Source organism: Taudactylus pleione, unplaced genomic scaffold (genome assembly GCF_031769625.1).
Source record: "Taudactylus pleione unplaced genomic scaffold, aTauple2 ptg000100l, whole genome shotgun sequence".
In the NCBI taxonomy this organism is placed as follows: Eukaryota; Metazoa; Chordata; class Amphibia; order Anura; family Myobatrachidae; genus Taudactylus; species Taudactylus pleione.
In genome coordinates, this window is record NW_028284502.1 from 6,345,915 (window position 1) to 6,368,917 (window position 23,003).

General features: G+C 30.7%; 12 non-coding genes across 12 annotated transcripts; all 12 read left to right on the forward strand.

The window, feature by feature from the left end:
* Positions 1–440: 440 nt before the first annotated feature.
* Positions 441–514, forward strand: TRNAT-AGU (transfer RNA threonine (anticodon AGU)). Its single transcript has one exon. It is a non-coding gene; the product is annotated as a tRNA-Thr (tRNA).
* Positions 515–3,848: 3,334 nt separating this feature from the next.
* Positions 3,849–3,922, forward strand: TRNAN-AUU (transfer RNA asparagine (anticodon AUU)). The gene has a single exon. It is a non-coding gene; the product is annotated as a tRNA-Asn (tRNA).
* A 3,007-nt stretch (positions 3,923–6,929) lies between these two features.
* Positions 6,930–7,003, forward strand: TRNAT-CGU (transfer RNA threonine (anticodon CGU)). Its single transcript has one exon. It is a non-coding gene; the product is annotated as a tRNA-Thr (tRNA).
* Positions 7,004–8,185: 1,182 nt separating this feature from the next.
* TRNAN-AUU (transfer RNA asparagine (anticodon AUU)) lies at positions 8,186–8,259 on the forward strand. Its single transcript has one exon. It is a non-coding gene; the product is annotated as a tRNA-Asn (tRNA).
* An 856-nt stretch (positions 8,260–9,115) lies between these two features.
* On the forward strand, positions 9,116–9,189 carry TRNAT-CGU (transfer RNA threonine (anticodon CGU)). Its single transcript has one exon. It is a non-coding gene; the product is annotated as a tRNA-Thr (tRNA).
* Positions 9,190–10,371: 1,182 nt separating this feature from the next.
* TRNAN-AUU (transfer RNA asparagine (anticodon AUU)) lies at positions 10,372–10,445 on the forward strand. Its single transcript has one exon. It is a non-coding gene; the product is annotated as a tRNA-Asn (tRNA).
* A 3,008-nt stretch (positions 10,446–13,453) lies between these two features.
* On the forward strand, positions 13,454–13,527 carry TRNAT-CGU (transfer RNA threonine (anticodon CGU)). Its single transcript has one exon. It is a non-coding gene; the product is annotated as a tRNA-Thr (tRNA).
* A 1,181-nt stretch (positions 13,528–14,708) lies between these two features.
* Positions 14,709–14,782, forward strand: TRNAT-AGU (transfer RNA threonine (anticodon AGU)). The gene has a single exon. It is a non-coding gene; the product is annotated as a tRNA-Thr (tRNA).
* An 855-nt stretch (positions 14,783–15,637) lies between these two features.
* Positions 15,638–15,711, forward strand: TRNAM-CAU (transfer RNA methionine (anticodon CAU)). Its single transcript has one exon. It is a non-coding gene; the product is annotated as a tRNA-Met (tRNA).
* Positions 15,712–16,892: 1,181 nt separating this feature from the next.
* On the forward strand, positions 16,893–16,966 carry TRNAT-AGU (transfer RNA threonine (anticodon AGU)). Its single transcript has one exon. It is a non-coding gene; the product is annotated as a tRNA-Thr (tRNA).
* A 3,005-nt stretch (positions 16,967–19,971) lies between these two features.
* On the forward strand, positions 19,972–20,045 carry TRNAT-CGU (transfer RNA threonine (anticodon CGU)). The gene has a single exon. It is a non-coding gene; the product is annotated as a tRNA-Thr (tRNA).
* A 1,180-nt stretch (positions 20,046–21,225) lies between these two features.
* Positions 21,226–21,299, forward strand: TRNAT-AGU (transfer RNA threonine (anticodon AGU)). The gene has a single exon. It is a non-coding gene; the product is annotated as a tRNA-Thr (tRNA).
* The last annotated feature ends 1,704 nt before the right edge of the window (positions 21,300–23,003 follow it).

Consider the following 23,003-nt stretch of genomic DNA (forward strand, 5'->3'; position numbering starts at 1 on the left):
AAAATCGATTAAGCATCGGCCTTTTTAAGGATCTCAAAAAATGTTACCATAAAACATACATGAGAAATATAATTTTTCATTATATGACACTTTGGAGCAGGTGGTGCTGTGGCTTAGCTGGTTAACACGCCTGTCTAGTAAACTGGAGATCCTGCAATCGAATCGTGGCACTGACTTTTGTTTGGTTAATTTTCATCACCTTATTATGTAGTTTGTTGTTGATTCATGACAATATGAGATGTGAAAACTTTAGCAGTCTTCTTTCTGGCTTACTTGGTGGACAATGTTCTATGTTCCTAGATAAAGTCTACATCTGACAAACACAAAATAATGCAATATTTCCTTTCTTGAATATAAGCTATATTTTAGCATTGAAATGATGCTAAGGTAAACATCAGATATTTCCATAAAATAGCATGTAAAAAAGCTTCTTTCCATGTGGTGCTGTGGCTTAGTTGGTTAAAGCGCCTGTCTAGTAAACAGGAGATCCTGAGTTCAAATCGCTGCAGTACCTTTTATTTGCTTGTCATATCTTAGCATGTAGTGTATTGTTGATGCTCAAGAAATAAGACATGTGATTCCTTGAGCAACTTTCACCCCAGTTCACTTGGTCAGCAATACAGTTAATTTCTAGATGCAGTCCATATTAGAAGACAACAAAACATGTTCCTGTTTTGATATAAGCCATATAGTTGAATTAAATGTATGCTGTTAGACATGAGAGTTTTCTAGAAAATACTTTGAATTCTGTTTAATCAACCTCCAGAATAATAATGGAGTTTAGTAAAAGGAGAAGTCCATAGGAAGTGTGAAAATATCTAAAGCAAAGTATGTTTACCAAGATAATTTGGGAGAGTCATTTTAGTCCTAGAGGCTAGGAGAATTATTTAAAAATGAATCAATATTTAGTTCCATAACATTTGCAAACTTCTGTTAGGAAAGTATTTCCAGAAAAAAAAGCTTCAAGTCTCTTGAACAAGCTTCAAGAAAAAAAACTAACATTAGATCTATATTTAGAAGATAGAGATCTTCATTTGAATTACAAGTTTATATTTTCTGTTTGTGTATCATAAAAAAGCAAACATTAATCCATTGTAGGATGCTTTTAAAGAGAATGCTATAATAACTGCTACAAAAAAATTATATAAGAGAGTGACTTTGCCAAACCATCTTAAGAAAAACAGTCCTATAATTTTTAAATGAAAGTACAGAAGAAAACATATACTGTATTTTTTTTCTTTAGTTTTACCTTTTCAAGAATCGATTAAGCATCTGCCTTTTTAAGTATCTCAAAAAAAGTTACCATAAAACATACATGAGATATATAATTTTTCATTATATGACACTTTGGAGCAGGTGGTGCTGTGGCTTAGCCGGTTAACACACCTGTCTAGTAAACTGGAGATCCTGCATTCGAATCTTGGCAGTGACTTTTGTTTGGTTAATTTTCATCACCTTATTATGTAGTTTGTTGTTGATTCATGAAAATATGAGATGTGAAAACTTTAGCAGCCTTCTTTCTAGCTTACTTGGAGGACACTGTTCTATGTTCCTAGATAAAGTCTATATCTGACAAACACAAAATAATGCAATATTTCCTTTCTTGACTATAAGCTATATTTTAGTATTAAAATGATGCTAAGGTAAACATCAGATATTTCCATAAAATAGCATGTAAAAATGCTTCTTTCCATGTGGTGCTGTGGCTTAGTTGGTTAAAGCGCCTCAGCAGTGCCTTTGTTTGATTCATTTTCATCTACTAAGTGTATAGTTTGTTGTTGATTCATTAAAATATGAGACGTGACTACTGTAGTAGCTTTCACCCAGGCTTACTTGATGAACAATGTACTACATTTCTAGAAAAAGTCCATATCAAAAAAACACAAAATAAAGCTATTTTCCCATTCTTGAGTATAAGCTATTTTTAAAAAAAATAAACTAATGCTAAGGTAAACATCAGAAATTTCCAGAAAATAGCATTTATTATGCTTGAGCAAGCTCCATGATTAATATTGTGTGCAATCAAAGGAGAATCATGCAGGGAATTTTATAAAATGTCAGTTACAAGTACATTTTCTAAGATAAATAGAGAGAAAGTAATTTTTATCATAACAGCTGCGAGAACAATTGAAAATTAAACAATATTTAGTTCAATAACATCCAAAATTGTGTTAACAAAGTGTTTCCAAAACTGCTTTGCTTTTCTTGAAAAACCTTAAATATAAAATGCTAAAAATTGTTCTATCTTTTGAAGATACTTTTTAATTTTACTTCATGTTTTTACTATGTGAGCATCAGACATTACTGGCTCTAATTCTCATGTAGGATTCCATTAAAGAGAAATCCATAATAACTGCTGCAAAATAGTATACTAGAAAGTCACTTGGCAATACATTGTAAGAAATAAGGGCCTGTATTTCACAAAAGAAAGGAGAGAATAAAAACATATTTCTTTAGTCACTTATTCATTCAAAATTACCAACCGTTTTAAACTTTGATAAAATACATGTCTCAAAAAGCATTTCAAATATTTTTACCAAAAATTATACTTTACATATATTGTTTTTCAATATTAAACAGGGGCTTTTATATGGTGCTGTGGCCTAGTTGGTTAAAGTGCCTGTCTCATAAACAGGAGATCCTGAGTTCAAATCGCAGCAGTACCTATTATTTGCTTGTCATATCTTAGCATGTAGTGTATTGTTGATGCTCAAGAAATAAGACATGTGATTCCTTGAGCAACTTTCACCCCAGTTCACTTGGTCAGCAATACAGTTCATTTCTAGTTGCAGTCCATATTAGAAGACAACAAAACATGTTCCTGTTTTGATATAAGCCATATAGTTGAATTAAATGTATGCTGTTAGACATGAGAGTTTTCTAGAAAATACTTTGCATTCTGTTTAAACAACCTCCAGAATAATAATGGAGTTTAGTAAAAGGAGAAGTTCATAGGAAGTGTGAAAAAATCTAAAGCAAAGTATGTTTACCAAGATAATTTGGGAGAGTCATTTTAGTCCTAGAGGCTAGGAGAATTATTTAAAAATGAATCAATATTTAGTTCCATAACATTTGCAAACTTCTGTTAGGAAAGTATTTCCAGAAAAAAAAGCTTCAAGTCTCTTGAACAAGCTTCAAGAAAAAAAACTAACATTAGATCTATATTTAGAAGATAGAGATCTTCATTTGAATTACAAGTTTATTTTTTCTGTTTGTGTATCATAAAAAAGCAAACATTAATCCATTGTAAGATGCTTTTAAAGAGAGTGCTATAATAACTGCTAGAAAAAATTAATATAAGAGAGTGACTTTGCCAAACCATTTTAAGAAAAACAGTCCTATAATTTTTAAATGAATGTAGAGAAGAAAACATACACTGTATTTTTTTTCTTTATTTTTACCTTTTAAAAAATCGATTAAGCATCGGACTTTTTAAGGATCTCAAAAAATGTTACCATAAAACATACATGAGAAATATAATTTTTCATTATATGACACTTTGGAGCAGGTGGTGCTGTGGCTTAGCAAGTTAACACGCCTGTCTAGTAAACTGGAGATCCTGCAATCGAATCGTGGCAGTGACTTTTGTTTGGTTAATTTTCATCACCTTATTATGTAGTTTGTTGTTAATTCATGACAATATGAGATGTGAAAACTTTAGCAGTCTTCTTTCTGGCTTACTTGGTGGACAATGTTCTATGTTTCTAGATAAAGTCTACATCTGACAATCACAAAATAATGCAATATTTCCTTTCTTGAATATAAGCTATATTTTAGCATTGAAATGATGCTAAGGTAAACATCAGATATTTCCATAAAATAGCATGTAAAAAAGGTTATTTCCATGTGGTGCTGTGGCTTAGTTGGTTAAAGTGCCTGTCTATTAAACAGGAGATCCTGAGTTCAAATCTCAGCAATGCCTTTGTTTGATTCATTTTCATCTGCTAAGTATGTAGTTTGTTGTTCATTCATTACAATATGAGACGTGACAACTGTAGTAGCTTTCACCCAGGCTTACTTGATGAACAATGTACTACATTTCTAGAAAAAGTCCATATCAGAAAAACACAAAATAATGCTATATTCCCATTCTTGAGTATATGCTATTTTTAAAAAAAAATAAACTGATGCTAATGTAAACATCAGAAATTTCCAGAAAATAGCATTTATTATGCTTGAGCAAGCTCCATGATTAATATCGTGTGCAGTCAAAGGAGAATCATGCAGGGAATTTTATAAAATGTCAGTTACAAGTACATTTTCTAAGATAAATAGAGAGAGAGTAATTTTTATCATAACAGCTGGGAGAACAATTGAAAATTAAACAATATTTAGTTCCATAACATCCAAAATTGTGTTAACAAAGTGTTTCCAAAACTGCTTTGCTTTTCTTGAAAAACCTTAAAGATAAAATGCTAAAAATTGTTCTATCTTTTTAAGATACTTTTTAATTTTACTTCATGTTTTTACTATGTGAGCATCAGACATTACTGGCACTAATTCTCATGTAGGATTCCATTAAAGAGAAATCCATAATAACTGCTGCAAAATAGTATACTAGAAAGTCACTTGGCAATACATTGTAAGAAATAAGGGCCTGTATTTCACAAAAGAAAGGAGAGAATAAAAACATATTTCTTTAGTCACTTATTCATTCAAAATTACCAACCGTTTTAAACTTTGATAAAATACATGTCTCAAAAAGCATTTCAAATATTTTTACCAAAAATTATACTTTCCATATATTGTTTTTCAATATTAAACAGGGGCTTTTATATGGTGCTGTGGCCTAGTTGGTTAAAGTTCCTGTCTCATAAACAGGAGATCCTGAGTTCAAATCTCAGCAGTACCTTTTATTTGCTTGTCATATCTTAGCATGTAGTGTATTGTTGATGCTCAAGAAATAAGACATGTGATTCCTTGAGCAACTTTCACCCCAGTTCACTTGGTCAGCAATACAGTTCGTTTCTAGTTGCAGTCCATATTAGAAGACAACAAAACATGTTCCTGTTTTGATATAAGCCATATAGTTGAATTAAATGTATGCTGTTAGACATGAGAGTTTTCTAGAAAATACTTTGTATTCTGTTTACACAACCTCCAGAATAATAATGGAGTTTAGTAAAAGGAGAAGTCCATAGGAAGTGTGAAAATATCTAAAGCAAAGTATGTTTACCAAGATAATTTGGGAGAGTCATTTTAGTCCTAGAGGCTAGGAGAATTATTTAAAAATGAATCAATATTTAGTTCCATAACATTTGCAAACTTCTGTTAGGAAAGTATTTCCAGAAAAAAAAGCTTCAAGTCTCTTGAATAAGCTTCAAGAAAAAAAACTAACATTAGATCTATATTTAGAAGATAGAGATCTTCATTTGAATTACAATTTATTTTTTCTGTTTGTGTATCATAAAAAAGCAAACATTAATCCATTGTAGGATGCTTTTAAAGAGAATGCTATAATAACTGCTACAAAAAAATTATATAAGAGAGTGACTTTGCCAAACCATTTTAAGAAAAACAGTCCTATAATTTTTAAATGAAAGTAGAGAAGAAAACATATACTGTATTTTTTTTCTTTAGTTTTACCTGTTCAAGAATCGATTAAGCATCTGCCTTTTTAAGCATCTCAAAAAAAGTTACCATAAAACATACATGAGATATATAATTTTTCATTATATGACACTTTGGAGCAGGTGGTGCTGTGGCTTAGCCGGTTAACACACCTGTCTAGTAAACAGGACATCCTGCATTCGAATCTTGGCAGTGACTTTTGTTTGGTTAATTTTCATCACCTTATTATGTAGTTTGTTGTTGATTCATGACAATATGAGATGTGAAAACTTTAGCAGTCTTATTTCTAGCTTACTTGGTGGACAATGTTCTATGTTCCTAGATAAAGTCTATATCTGACAAACACAAAATAATGCAATATTTCCTTTCTTGACTATAAGCTATATTTTAGCATTAAAATGATGCTAAGGTAAACATTAGATATTTCCATAAAATAGCATGTAAAAATGCTTCTTTCCATGTGGTGCTGTGGCTTAGTTGGTTAAAGCGCCTCAGCAGTGCCTTTGTTTGATTCATTTTCATCTACTAAGTGTGTAGTTTGTTGTTGATTCATTACAATATGAGACGTGACTACTGTAGTAGCTTTCACCCAGGCTTACTTGATGAACAATGTACTACATTTCTAGAAAAAGTCCATATCAGAAAAACACAAAATAATGCTATATTCCCATTCTTGAGTATAAGCTATTTTAAAAAAAAATAAACTAATGCTAAGGTAAACATCAGAAATTTCCAGAAAATAGCATTTATTATGCTTGAGCAAGCTCCATGATTAATATTGTGTGCAATCAAAGGAGAATCATGCAGGGAATTTTATAAAATGTCAGTTACAAGTACATTTTCTAAGATAAATAGAGAGAAAGTAATTTTTATCATAACAGCTGCGAGAACAATTGAAAATTAAACAATATTTAGTTCCATAACATCCAAAATTGTGTTAACAAAGTGTTTCCAAAACTGCTTTGCTTTTCTTGTAAAAGCTTAAAGATAAAATGCTAAAAACTGTTCTATCTTTTTAAGATACATTTTATTTTTACTTCATGTTTTAACTATGTGAGCATCAGAGAATACTGGCACTAATTCTCATGTAGGATTCCATTAAAGAGAAATCCATAATAACTGCTACAAAATAGTATACTAGAAAGTCACTTGGCAATACATTGTAAGAAATAAGGGCCTGTATTTCACAAAAGAAAGGAGAGAATAAAAACATATTTATTTAGTCACTTATTCATTCAAAATTACCAACCGTTTTAAACTTTGATAAAATACATGTCTCAAAAAGCATTTCAAATATTTTTACTCAAAATTATACTTTCCATATATTGTTTTTCAATATTAAACAGTGGCTTTTATATGGTGCTGTGGCCTAGTTGGTTAAAGTACCTGTCTCGTAAACAGGAGATCCTGAGTTCAAATCTCAGCAGTACCATTTATTTGCTTGTCATATCTTAGCATGTAGTGTATTGTTGATGCTCAAGAAATAAGACGTGTGATTCCTTGAGCAACTTTCACTCCAGTTCACTTGGTCAGCAATACAGTTCATTTCTAGATGCAGTCCATATTAGAAGACAACAAAACATGTTCCTGTTTTGATATAAGCCATATAGTTGAATTAAATGTATGCTGTTAGACATGAGAGTTTTCTAGAAAATACTTTGCATTCTGTTTAAACAACCTCCAGAATAATAATGGAGTTTAGTAAAAGGAGAAGTCCATAGGAAGTGTGAAAAAATCTAAAGCAAAGTATGTTTACCAAGATAATTTGGGAGAGTCATTTTAGTCCTAGAGGCTAGGAGAATTATTTAAAAATGAATCAATATTTAGTTCCATAACATTTGCAAACTTCTGTTAGGAAAGTATTTCCAGAAAAAAAAGCTTCAAGTCTCTTGAACAAGCTTCAAGAAACAAAAATAACATTTGATCTATATTTAGAAGATAGAGATCTTCATTTGAATTACAAGTTTATTTTTTCTGTTTGTGTATCATAAAAAAGCAAACATTAATCCATTGTAAGATGCTTTTAAAGAGAGTGCTATAATAACTGCTAGAAAAAATTAATATAAGAGAGTGACTTTGCCAAACCATTTTAAGAAAAACAGTCCTATAATTTTTAAATGAATGTAGAGAAGAAAACATACACTGTATTTTTTTTCTTTATTTTTACCTTTTAAAAAATCGATTAAGCATCGGACTTTTTAAGGATCTCAAAAAATGTTACCATAAAACATACATGAGAAATATAATTTTTCATTATATGACACTTTGGAGCAGGTGGTGCTGTGGCTTAGCAAGTTAACATGCCTGTCTAGTAAACTGGAGATCCTGCAATCGAATCGTGGCACTGACTTTTGTTTGGTTAATTTTCATCACCTTATTATGTAGTTTGTTGTTGATTCATGACAATATGAGATGTGAAAACTTTAGCAGTCTTCTTTCTGGCTTACTTGGTGGACAATGTTCTATGTTTCTAGATAAAGTCTACATCTGACAAACACAAAATAATGCAATATTTCCTTTCTTGAATATAAGCTATATTTTAGCATTGAAATGATGCTAAGGTAAACATCAGATATTTCCATAAAATAGCATGTAAAAAAGGTTATTTCCATGTGGTGCTGTGGCTTAGTTGGTTAAAGTGCCTGTCTATTAAACAGGAGATCCTGAGTTCAAATCTCAGCAATGCCTTTGTTTGATTCATTTTCATCTGCTAAGTATGTAGTTTGTTGTTCATTCATTACAATATGAGACGTGACAACTGTAGTAGCTTTCACCCAGGCTTACTTGATGAACAATGTACTACATTTCTAGAAAAAGTCCATATCAGAAAAACACAAAATAATGCTATATTCCCATTCTTGAGTATATGCTATTTTTTAAAAAAAATAAACTGATGCTAATGTAAACATCAGAAATTTCCAGAAAATAGCATTTATTATGCTTGAGCAAGCTCCATGATTAATATCGTGTGCAGTCAAAGGAGAATCATGCAGGGAATTTTATAAAATGTCAGTTACAAGTACATTTTCTAAGATAAATAGAGAGAGAGTAATTTTTATCATAACAGCTGGGAGAACAATTGAAAATTAAACAATATTTAGTTCCATAACATCCAAAATTGTGTTAACAAAGTGTTTCCAAAACTGCTTTGCTTTTCTTGAAAAAGCTTAAAGATAAAATGCTAAAAATTGTTCTATCTTTTTAAGATACTTTTTAATTTTACTTCATGTTTTTACTATGTGAGCATCAGACATTACTGGCACTAATTCTCATGTAGGATTCCATTAAAGAGAAATCCATAATAACTGCTGCAAAATAGTATACTAGAAAGTCACTTGGCAATACATTGTAAGAAATAAGGGCCTGTATTTCACAAAAGAAAGGAGAGAATAAAAACATATTTCTTTAGTCACTTATTCATTCAAAATTACCAACCGTTTTAAACTTTGATAAAATACATGTCTCAAAAAGCATTTCAAATATTTTTACCAAAAATTATACTTTACATATATTGTTTTTCAATATTAAACAGGGGCTTTTATATGGTGCTGTGGCCTAGTTGGTTAAAGTACCTGTCTCGTAAACAGGAGATCCTGAGTTCAAATCTCAGCAGTACCATTTATTTGCTTGTCATATCTTAGCATGTAGTGTATTGTTGATGCTCAAGAAATAAGACGTGTGATTCCTTGAGCAACTTTCACTCCAGTTCACTTGGTCAGCAATACAGTTCATTTCTAGATGCAGTCCATATTAGAAGACAACAAAACATGTTCCTGTTTTGATATAAGCCATATAGTTGAATTAAATGTATGCTGTTAGACATGAGAGTTTTCTAGAAAATACTTTGCATTCTGTTTAAACAACCTCCAGAATAATAATGGAGTTTAGTAAAAGGAGAAGTCCATAGGAAGTGTGAAAAAATCTAAAGCAAAGTATGTTTACCAAGATAATTTGGGAGAGTCATTTTAGTCCTAGAGGCTAGGAGAATTATTTAAAAATGAATCAATATTTAGTTCCATAACATTTGCAAACTTCTGTTAGGAAAGTATTTCCAGAAAAAAAAGCTTCAAGTCTCTTGAACAAGCTTCAAGAAACAAAAATAACATTTGATCTATATTTAGAAGATAGAGATCTTCATTTGAATTACAAGTTTATTTTTTCTGTTTGTGTATCATAAAAAAGCAAACATTAATCCATTGTAAGATGCTTTTAAAGAGAGTGCTATAATAACTGCTAGAAAAAATTAATATAAGAGAGTGACTTTGCCAAACCATTTTAAGAAAAACAGTCCTATAATTTTTAAATGAATGTAGAGAAGAAAACATACACTGTATTTTTTTTCTTTATTTTTACCTTTTAAAAAATCGATTAAGCATCGGACTTTTTAAGGATCTCAAAAAATGTTACCATAAAACATACATGAGAAATATAATTTTTCATTATATGACACTTTGGAGCAGGTGGTGCTGTGGCTTAGCAAGTTAACATGCCTGTCTAGTAAACTGGAGATCCTGCAATCGAATCGTGGCACTGACTTTTGTTTGGTTAATTTTCATCACCTTATTATGTAGTTTGTTGTTGATTCATGACAATATGAGATGTGAAAACTTTAGCAGTCTTCTTTCTGGCTTACTTGGTGGACAATGTTCTATGTTTCTAGATAAAGTCTACATCTGACAAACACAAAATAATGCAATATTTCCTTTCTTGAATATAAGCTATATTTTAGCATTGAAATGATGCTAAGGTAAACATCAGATATTTCCATAAAATAGCATGTAAAAAAGGTTATTTCCATGTGGTGCTGTGGCTTAGTTGGTTAAAGTGCCTGTCTATTAAACAGGAGATCCTGAGTTCAAATCTCAGCAATGCCTTTGTTTGATTCATTTTCATCTGCTAAGTATGTAGTTTGTTGTTCATTCATTACAATATGAGACGTGACAACTGTAGTAGCTTTCACCCAGGCTTACTTGATGAACAATGTACTACATTTCTAGAAAAAGTCCATATCAGAAAAACACAAAATAATGCTATATTCCCATTCTTGAGTATATGCTATTTTTTAAAAAAAATAAACTGATGCTAATGTAAACATCAGAAATTTCCAGAAAATAGCATTTATTATGCTTGAGCAAGCTCCATGATTAATATCGTGTGCAGTCAAAGGAGAATCATGCAGGGAATTTTATAAAATGTCAGTTACAAGTACATTTTCTAAGATAAATAGAGAGAGAGTAATTTTTATCATAACAGCTGGGAGAACAATTGAAAATTAAACAATATTTAGTTCCATAACATCCAAAATTGTGTTAACAAAGTGTTTCCAAAACTGCTTTGCTTTTCTTGAAAAAGCTTAAAGATAAAATGCTAAAAATTGTTCTATCTTTTTAAGATACTTTTTAATTTTACTTCATGTTTTTACTATGTGAGCATCAGACATTACTGGCACTAATTCTCATGTAGGATTCCATTAAAGAGAAATCCATAATAACTGCTGCAAAATAGTATACTAGAAAGTCACTTGGCAATACATTGTAAGAAATAAGGGCCTGTATTTCACAAAAGAAAGGAGAGAATAAAAACATATTTCTTTAGTCACTTATTCATTCAAAATTACCAACCGTTTTAAACTTTGATAAAATACATGTCTCAAAAAGCATTTCAAATATTTTTACCAAAAATTATACTTTACATATATTGTTTTTCAATATTAAACAGGGGCTTTTATATGGTGCTGTGGCCTAGTTGGTTAAAGTGCCTGTCTCATAAACAGGAGATCCTGAGTTCAAATCGCAGCAGTACCTTTTATTTGCTTGTCATATCTTAGCATGTAGTGTATTGTTGATGCTCAAGAAATAAGACATGTGATTCCTTGAGCAACTTTCACCCCAGTTCACTTGGTCAGCAATACAGTTCGTTTCTAGTTGCAGTCCATATTAGAAGACAACAAAACATGTTCCTGTTTTGATATAAGCCATATAGTTGAATTAAATGTATGCTGTTAGACATGAGAGTTTTCTAGAAAATACTTTGAATTCTGTTTACACAACCTCCAGAATAATAATGGAGTTTAGTAAAAGGAGAAGTCCATAGGAAGTGTGAAAATATCTAAAGCAAAGTATGTTTACCAAGATAATTTGGGAGAGTCATTTTAGTCCTAGAGGCTAGGAGAATTATTTAAAAATGAATCAATATTTAGTTCCATGACATTTGCAAACTTCTGTTAGGAAAGTATTTCCAGAAAAAAAAGCTTCAAGTCTCTTGAATAAGCTTCAAGAAAAAAAACTAACATTAGATCTATATTTAGAAGATAGAGATCTTCATTTGAATTACAAGTTTATTTTTTCTGTTTGTGTATCATAAAAAAGCAAACATTAATCCATTGTAGGATGCTTTTAAAGAGAATGCTATAATAACTGCTACAAAAAAATTATATAAGAGAGTGACTTTGCCAAACCATTTTAAGAAAAACAGTCCTATAATTTTTAAATGAAAGTAGAGAAGAAAACATATACTGTATTTTTTTTCTTTAGTTTTACCTGTTCAAGATTCGATTAAGCATCTGCCTTTTTAAGCATCTCAAAAAAAGTTACCATAAAACATACATGAGATATATAATTTTTCATTATATGACACTTTGGAGCTGGTGGTGCTGTGGCTTAGCCGGTTAACACACCTGTCTAGTAAACAGGACATCCTGCATTCGAATCTTGGCAGTGACTTTTGTTTGGTTAATTTTCATCACCTTATTATGTAGTTTGTTGTTGATTCATGACAATATGAGATGTGAAAACTTTAGCAGCCTTATTTCTAGCTTACTTGGTGGACAATGTTCTATGTTCCTAGATAAAGTCTATATCTGACAAACACAAAATAATGCAATATTTCCTTTCTTGACTATAAGCTATATTTTAGCATTAAAATGATGCTACGGTAAACATCAGATATTTCCATAAAATAGCATGTAAAAATGCTTCTTTCCATGTGGTGCTGTGGCTTAGTTGGTTAAAGCGCCTCAGCAGTGCCTTTGTTTGATTCATTTTCATCTACTAAGTGTGTAGTTTGTTGTTGATTCATTACAATATGAGACGTGACTACTGTAGTAGCTTTCACCCAGGCTTACTTGATGAACAATGTACTACATTTCTAGAAAAAGTCCATATCAGAAAAACACAAAATAATGCTATATTCCCATTCTTGAGTATAAGCTATTTTTAAAAAAAATAAACTAATGCTAAGGTAAACATCAGAAATTTCCAGAAAATAGCATTTATTATGCTTGAGCAAGCTCCATGATTAATATTGTGTGCAATCAAAGGAGAATCATGCAGGTAATTTTATAAAATGTCAGTTACAAGTACATTTTCTAAGATAAATAGAGAGAAAGTAATTTTTATCATAACAGCTGCGAGAACAATTGAAAATTAAACAATATTTAGTTCCATAACATCCAAAATTGTGTTAACAAAGTGTTTCCAAAACTGCTTTGCTTTTCTTGTAAAAGCTTAAAGATAAAATGCTAAAAACTGTTCTATCTTTTTAAGATACATTTTAATTTTACTTCATGTTTTAACTATGTGAGCATCAGAAAATACTGGCACTAATTCTCATGTAGGATTCCATTAAAGAGAAATCCATAATAACTGCTACAAAATAGTATACTAGAAAGTCACTTGGCAATACATTGTAAGAAATAAGGGCCTGTATTTCACAAAAGAAAGGAGAGAATAAAAACATATTTATTTAGTCACTTATTCATTAAAAATTACCAACCGTTTTAAACTTTGATAAAATACATGTCTCAAAAAGCATTTCAAATATTTTTACCCAAAATTATACTTTCCATATATTGTTTTTCAATATTAAACAGGGGCTTTTATATGGTGCTGTGGCCTAATTGGTTAAAGTGCCTGTCTCGTAAACAGGAGATCCTGAGTTCAAATCTCAGCAGTACCATTTATTTGCTTGTCATATCTTAGCATGTAGTGTATTGTTGATGCTCAAGAAATAAGACGTGATTCCTTGAGCAACTTTCACTCCAGTTCACTTGGTCAGCAATACAGTTCATTTCTAGATGCAGTCCATATTAGAAGACAACAAAACATGTTCCTGTTTTGATATAAGCCATATAGTTGAATTAAATGTATGCTGTTAGACATGAGAGTTTTCTAGAAAATACTTTGCATTCTGTTTAAACAACCTCCAGAATAATAATGGAGTTTAGGAAAAAGGAGAAGTCCATAGGAAGTGTGAAAATATCTAAAGCAAAGTATGTTTACCAAGATAATTTGGGAAAGAGTAATTTTAGTCCTAGAGGCTAGGAGAATTATTTAAAAATGAATCAATATTTAGTTCCATAACATTTGCAAACTTCTGTTAGGAAAGTATTTCCAGAAAAAAAAGCTTCAAGTCTCTTGAACAAGCTTCAAGAAAAAAAGCTAACATTAGATCTATATTTAGAAGATAGAGATCTTCATTTGAATTACAAGTTTATTTTTTCTGTTTGTGTATCATAAAAAAGCAAACATTAATCCATTGTAGGATGCTTTTAAAGAGAGTGCTATAATAACTGCTAGAAAAAATTAATATAAGAGAGTGACTTTGCCAAACCATTTTAAGAAAAACAGTCCTATAATTTTAAATGAAAGTAGAGAAGAAAACATATACTGTATTTTTTTTCATAATTTTTACCTTTTAAAAAATCGATTAAGCATCGGCCTTTTTAAGGATCCCAAAAAAGTTACTATAAAACATACATGAGAAATATATTTTTTCATTATATGACACTTTGGAGCAGGTGGTGCTGTGGCTTAGCTGGTTAACATGCCTGGCTAGTAAACTGGAGATCCTGCAATTGATTCTTGGCACTGACTTTTGTTTGGTTAATTTTCATCACCTTATTATGTAGTTTGTTGATGATTCATGACAATATGAGATGTGAAAACTTTAGCAGTCTTCTTTCTGGCTTACTCGGTGGACAATGTTCTATGTTTCTAGATAAAGTCTACATCTGACAAACACAAAATAGTGCAATATTTCCTTTCTTGAATATAAGCTGTATTTTAGCATTAAAATGATGGTAAGGTAAACATCAGATATTTCCATAAAATAGCATGTAAAAAACATTCTTTCCATGTGGTGCTGTGGCTTAGTTGGTTAAAGCGCCTGTCTAGTAAACAGGAGATCCTGAGTTCAAATCTTAGCAGTGCCTTTGTTTGATTCATTTTCATCTACTAAGTGTGTAGTTTGTTGTTGATTCATTACAATATGAGACGTGACTACTGTAGTAGCTTTCACCCAGGCTTACTTGATGAACAATGTACTACATTTCTAGAAAAAGTCCATATCAGAAAAACACAAAATAATGCTATATTCCCATTCTTGAGTATAAGCTATTTTTTTAAAAAATAAACTAATGCTAAGGTAAACATCAGAAATTTCCAGAAAATAGCATTTATTATGCTTGAGCAAGCTCCATGATTAATATTGTGTGCAATCAAAGGAGAATCATGCAGGGAATTTTATAAAATGTCAGTTACAAGTACATTTTCTAAGATAAATAGTGAGAAAGTAATTTTTATCATAACAGTTGCGAGAACAATTGAAAATTAAACAATATTTAGTTCCATAACATCCAAAATTGTGTTAACAAAGTGTTTCCAAAACTGCTTTGCTTTTCTTGTAAAAGCTTAAAGATAAAATGCTAAAAACTGTTCTATCTTTTTAAGATACATTTTAATTTTACTTCATGTTTTAACTATGTGAGCATCAGAAAATACTGGCACTAATTCTCATGTAGGATTCCATTAAAGAGAAATCCATAATAACTGCTACAAAATAGTATACTAGAAAGTCACTTGGCAATACATTGTAAGAAATAAGGGCCTGTATTTCACAAAAGAAAGGAGAGAATAAAAACATATTTATTTAGTCACTTATTCATTCAAAATTACCAACCGTTTTAAACTTTGATAAAATACATGTCTCAAAAAGCATTTCAAATATTTTTACCCAAAATTATACTTTCCATATATTGTTTTTCAATATTAAACAGGGGCTTTTATATGGTGCTGTGGCCTAGTTGGTTAAAGTGCCTGTCTCATAAACAGGAGGTCCTGAGTTCAAATCTCAGCAGTACCATTTATTTGCTTGTCATATCTTAGCATGTAGTGTATTGTTGATGCTCAACAAATAAGACGTGATTCCTTGAGCAACTTTCACTCCAGTTCACTTGGTCAGCAATACAGTTCATTTCTAGATGCAGTCCATATTAGAAGACAACAAAACATGTTCCTGTTTTGATATAAGCCATATAGTTGAATTAAATGTATGCTGTTAGACATGAGAGTTTTCTAGAAAATACTTTGCATTCTGTTTAAACAACCTCCAGAATAATAATGGAGTTTAGTAAAAGGAGAAGTCCATAGGAAGTGTGAAAATATCTAAAGCAAAGTATGTTTACCAAGATAATTTGGGATAGAGTAATTTTAGTCTAGAGGCTAGGAGAATTATTTAAAAATGAATCAATATTTAGTTCCATAACATTTGCAAACTTCTGTTAGGAAAGTATTTCCAGAAAAAAAAGCTTCAAGTCTCTTGAACAAGCTTCAAGAAAAAAAGCTAACATTAGATCTATATTTAGAAGATAGAGATCTTCATTTGAATTACAAGTTTATTTTTTCTGTTTGTGTATCATAAAAAAGCAAACATTAATCCATTGTAGGATGCTTTTAAAGAGAGTGCTATAATAACTGCTAGAAAAAATTAATATAAGAGAGTGACTTTGCCAAACCATTTTAAGAAAAACAGTCCTATAATTATTAAATGAATGTAGAGAAGAAAACATACACTGTATTTTTTTTCTTTATTTTTACCTTTTAAAAAATCGATTAAGCATCGGACTTTTTAAGGATCTCAAAAAATGTTACCATAAAACATACATGAGAAATATAATTTTTCATTATATGACACTTTGGAGCAGGTGGTGCTGTGGCTTAGCTGGTTAACATGCCTGTCTAGTAAACTGGAGATCCTGCAATCGAATCGTGGCACTGACTTTTGTTTGGTTAATTTTCATCACCTTATTATGTAGTTTGTTGTCGATTCATGACAATATGAGATGTGAAAACTTTAGCAGTCTTCTTTCTGGCTTACTTGGTGGACAATGTTCTATGTTTCTAGATAAAGTCTACATCTGACAAACACAAAATAATGCAAAATTTCCATTCTTGAATATAAGCTATATTTTAGCATTGAAATGATGCTAAGGTAAACATCAGATATTTCCATAAAATAGCATGTAAAAAAGGTTATTTCCATGTGGTGCTGTGGCTTAGTTGGTTAAAGCGCCTGTCTAGTAAACAGGAGATCCTGAGTTCAAATCTCAGCAATGCCTTTGTTTGATTCATTTTCATCTGCTAAGTATGTAGTTTGTTGTTCATTCATTACAATATGAGACGTGACAACTGTAGTAGCTTTCACCCAGGCTTACTTGATGAACAATGTACTACATTTCTAGAAAAAGTCCATATCTGAAAAACCCAAAATAATGCTATATTCCCCTTCTTGAGTATATGCTATTTTTAAAAAAAATAAACTGATGCTAAGGTAAACATCAGAAATTTCCAGAAAATAGCATTTATTATGCTTGAGCAAGCTCCATGATTAATATCGTGTGCAGTCAAAGGAGAATCATGCAGGGAATTTTATAAAATGTCAGTTACAAGTACATTTTCTAAGATAAATAGAGAGAGTAATTTTTATCATAACAGCTGGGAGAACAATTGAAAATTAAACAATATTTAGTTCCATAACATCCAAAATTGTGTTAACAAAGTGTTTCCAAAACTGCTTTGCTTTTCTTGAAAAACCTTAAAGATAAAATGCTAAAAATTGTTCTATCTTTTTAAGATACTTTTTAATTTTACTTCATGTTTTTACTATGTGAGCATCAGACATTACTGGCTCTAATTCTCATGTAGGATTCCATTAAAGAGAAATCCATAATAACTGCTGCAAAACAGTATACTAGAAAGTCACTTGGCAATACATTGTAAGAAATAAGGGCCTGTATTTCACAAAAGAAAGGAGAGAATAAAAACATAATTCTTTAGTCACTTATTCATTCAAAATTACCAACCGTTTTAAACTTTGATAAAATACATGTCTCAAAAAGCATTTCAAATATTTTTACCAAAAATTATACTTTACATATATTGTTTTTCAATATTAAACAGGGGCTTTTATATGGTGCTGTGGCCTAGTTGGTTAAAGTGCCTGTCTCATAAACAGGAGATCTTGAGTTCAAATCGCAGCAGTACCTTTTATTTGCTTGTCATATCTTAGCATGTAGTGTATTGTTGATGCTCAAGAAATAAGACATGTGATTCCTTGAGCAACTTTCACCCCAGTTCACTTGGTCAGCAATACAGTTCATTTCTAGTTGCAGTCCATATTAGAAGACAACAAAACATGTTCCTGTTTTGATATAAGCTATATAGTTGAATTAAATGTATGCTGTTAGACATGAGAGTTTTCTAGAAAATAGTTTGCATTCTGTTTAAACAACCTCCAGAATAATAATGGAGTTTAGTAAAAGGAGAAGTCCATAGGAAGTGTGAAAATATATAAAGCAAAGTATGTTTACCAAGATAATTTGGGAGAGTCATTTTAGTCCTAGAGGCTAGGAGAATTATTTAAAAATGAATCAATATTTAGTTCCATAACATTTGCAAACTTCTGTTAGGAAAGTATTTCCAAAAAAAAAAGCTTCAAGTCTCTTGAACAAGCTTCAAGAAAAAAAACTAACATTAGATCTATATTTAGAAGATAGAGATCTTCATTTGAATTACAAGTTTATTTTTTCTGTTTGTGTATCATAAAAAAGCAAACATTAATCCATTGTAGGATGCTTTTAAAGAGAATGCTATAATAACTGCTACAAAAAAATTATATAAGAGAGTGACTTTGCCAAACCATTTTAAGAAAAACAGTCCTATAATTTTAAAATGAAAGTAGAGAAGAAAACATATACTGTATTTTTTTTCTTTAGTTTTACCTTTTCAAGAATCGATTAAGCATCTGCCTTTTTAAGCATCTCAAAAAAAGTTACCCTAAAACATACATGAGATATATAATTTTTCATTATATGACACTTTGGAGCAGGTGGTGCTGTGGCTTAGCCGGTTAACACACCTGTCTAGTAAACAGGACATCCTGCATTCGAATCTTGGCAGTGACTTTTGTTTGGTTAATTTTCATCACCTTATTATGTAGTTTGTTGTTGATTCATGACAATATGAGATGTGAAAACTTTAGCAGCCTTCTTTCTAGCTTACTTGGTGGACAATGTTCTATGTTCCTAGATAAAATCTATATCTGACAAACACAAAATAATGCAATATTTCCTTTCTTGACTATAAGCTATATTTTAGCATTAAAATGATGCTAAGGTAAACATCAGATATTTCCATAAAATAGCATGTAAAAATGCTTCTTTCCATGTGGTGCTGTGGCTTAGTTGGTTAAAGCGCCTCAGCAGTGCCTTTGTTTGATTCATTTTCATCTACTAAGTGTGTAGTTTGTTGTTGATTCATTACAATATGAGACGTGACTACTGTAGTAGCTTTCACCCAGGCTTACTTGATGAACAATGTACTACATTTCTAGAAAAAGTCCATATCAGAAAAACACAAAATAATGCTATATTCCCATTCTTGAGTATAAGCAATTTTTTTTAAAAATAAACTAATGCTAAGGTAAACATCAGAAATTTCCAGAAAATAGCATTTATTATGCTTGAGCAAGCTCCATGATTAATATTGTGTGCAATCAAAGGAGAATCATGCAGGGAATTTTATAAAATGTCAGTTACAAGTACATTTTCTAAGATAAATAGAGAGAAAGTAATTTTTATCATAACAGCTGCGAGAACAATTGAAAATTAAACAATATTTAGTTCCATAACATCCAAAATTGTGTTAACAAAGTGTTTCCAAAACTGCTTTGCTTTTCTTGTAAAAGCTTAAAGATAAAATGCTAAAAACTGTTCTATCTTTTTAAGATACATTTTAATTTTACTTCATGTTTTAACTATGTGAGCATCAGAAAATACTGGCACTAATTCTCATGTAGGATTCCATTAAATAGAAATCCATAATAACTGCTACAAAATAGTATACTAGAAAGTCACTTGGCAATACATTGTAAGAAATAAGGGCCTGTATTTCACAAAAGAAAGGAGAGAATAAAAACATATTTATTTAGTCACTTATTCATTCAAAATTACCAACCGTTTTAAACTTTGATAAAATACATGTCTCAAAAAGCATTTCAAATATTTTTACCCAAAATTATACTTTCCATATATTGTTTTTCAATATTAAACAGTGGCTTTTATATGGTGCTGTGGCCTAGTTGGTTAAAGTGCCTGTCTCGTAAACAGGAGATCCTGAGTTCAAATCTCAGCAGTACCATTTATTTGCTTGTCATATCTTAGCATGTAGTGTATTGTTGATGCTCAAGAAATAAGACGTGATTCCTTGAGCAACTTTCACTCCAGTTCACTTGGTCAGCAATACAGTTCATTTCTAGATGCAGTCCATATTAGAAGACAACAAAACATGTTCCTGTTTTGATATAAGCCATATAGTTGAATTAAATGTATGCTGTTAGACATGAGAGTTTTCTAGAAAATACTTTGCATTCTGTTTAAACAACCTCCAGAATAATAATGGAGTTTAGTAAAAGGAGAAGTCCATAGGAAGTGTGAAAATATCTAAAGCAAAGTATGTTTACCAAGATAATTTGGGAAAGAGTAATTTTAGTCCTAGAGGCTAGGAGAATTATTTAAAAATGAATCAATATTTAGTTCCATAACATTTGCAAACTTCTGTTAGGAAAGTATTTCCAGAAAAAAAAGCTTCAAGTCTCTTGAACAAGCTTCAAGAAAAAAAACTAACATTAGATCTATATTTAGAAGATAGAGATCTTCATTTGAATTACAAGTTTATTTTTTCTGTTTGTGTATCATAAAAAAGCAAACATTAATCCATTGTAGGATGCTTTTAAAGAGAGTGCTATAATAACTGCTAGAAAAAATTAATATAAGAGAGTGACTTTGCCAAACCATTTTAAGAAAAACAGTCCTATAATTTTAAATGAAAGTAGAGAAGAAAACATATACTGTATTTTTTTTCATAATTTTTACCTTTTAAAAAATTGATTAAGCATCGGCCTTTTAAAGGATCCCAAAAAAGTTACTATAAAACATACATGAGAAATATAATTTTTCATAATATGACACTTTGGAGCTGGTGGTGCTGTGGCTTAGCTGGTTAACACGCCTGGCTAATAAACTGGAGATCCTGCAATTGATTCTTGGCACTGACTTTTGTTTGGTTAATTTTCATCACCTTATTATGTAGTTTGTTGATGATTCATGACAATATGAGATGTGAAAACTTTAGCAGTCTTCTTTCTGGCTTACTTGGTGGACAATGTTCTATGTTTCTAGATAAAGTCTACATCTGACAAACACAAAATAGAGCAATATTTCCTTTCTTGAATATAAGCTGTATTTTAGCATTAAAATGATGGTAAGGTAAACATCAGATATTTCCATAAGATAGCATGTAAAAAACATTCTTTCCATGTGGTGCTGTGGCTTAGTTGGTTAAAGCGCCTGTCTAGTAAACAGGAGACCCTGAGTTCAAATCTTAGCAGTGCCTTTGTTTGATTCATTTTCATCTACTAAGTGTGTAGTTTGTTGTTGATTCATTACAATATGAGACGTGACTACTGTAGTAGCTTTCACCCAGGCTTACTTGATGAACAATGTACTACATTTCTAGAAAAAGTCCATATCAGAAAAACACAAAATAATGCTATATTCCCATTCTTGAGTATAAGCTAATTTAAAAAAAAATAAACTAATGCTAAGGTAAACATCAGAAATTTCCAGAAAATAGCATTTATTATGCTTGAGCAAGCTCCATGATTAATATTGTGTGCAATCAAAGGAGAATCATGCAGGAAATTTTATAAAATGTCAGTTACAAGTACATTTTCTAAGATAAATAGAGAGAAAGTAATTTTTATCATAACAGCTGCGAGAACAATTGAAAATTAAACAATATTTAGTTCCATAACATCCAAAATTGTGTTAACAAAGTGTTTCCAAAACTGCTTTGCTTTTCTTGTAAAAGCTTAAAGATAAAATGCTAAAAACTGTTCTATCTTTTTAAGATACATTTTAATTTTACTTCATGTTTTAACTATGTGAGCATCAGAAAATACTGGCACTAATTCTCATGTAGGATTCCATTAAAGAGAAATCCATAATAACTGCTACAAAATAGTATACTAGAAAGTCACTTGGCAATACATTGTAAGAAATAAGGGCCTGTATTTCACAAAAGAAAGGAGAGAATAAAAACATATTTCTTTAGTCACTTATTCATTCAAAATTACCAACCGTTTTAAACTTTGATAAAATACATGTCTCAAAAAGCATTTCAAATATTTTTACCAAAAATTATACTTTACATATATTGTTTTTCAATATTAAACAGGGGCTTTTATATGGTGCTGTGGCCTAGTTGGTTAAAGTGCCTGTCTCATAAACAGGAGATCCTGAGTTCAAATCGCAGCAGTACCTTTTATTTGCTTGTCATATCTTAGCATGTAGTGTATTGTTGATGCTCAAGAAATAAGACATGTGATTCCTTGAGCAACTTTCACCCCAGTTCACTTGGTCAGCAATACAGTTCATTTCTAGTTGCAGTCCATATTAGAAGACAACAAAACATGTTCCTGTTTTGATATAAGCCATATAGTTGAATTAAATGTATGCTGTTAGACATGAGAGTTTTCTAGAAAATACTTTGCATTCTGTTTAAACAACCTCCAGAATAATAATGGAGTTTAGTAAAAGGAGAAGTCCATAGGAAGTGTGAAAATATCTAAAGCAAAGTATGTTTACCAAGATAATTTGGGAGAGTCATTTTAGTCCTAGAGGCTAAGAGAATTATTTAAAAATGAATCAATATTTAGTTCCATAACATTTGCAAACTTCTGTTAGGAAAGTATTTCCAGAAAAAAAAGCTTCAAGTCTCTTGAACAAGCTTCAAGAAAAAAAACTAACATTAGATCTATATTTAGAAGATAGAGATCTTCATTTGAATTACAAGTTTTTTTTTTCTGCTTGTGTATTATAAAAAAGCAAACATTAATCCATTGTAGGATGCTTTTAAAGAGAATGCTATAATAACTGCTACAAAAAAATTAATATAAGAGAGTGACTTTGCCAAACCATTTTAAGAAAAACAGTCCTATAATTTTTAAATGAAAGTAGAGAAGAAAACATATACTGTATTTTTTTTCTTTAGTTTTACCTTTTCAAGAATCGATTAAGCATCTGCCTTTTTAAGCAT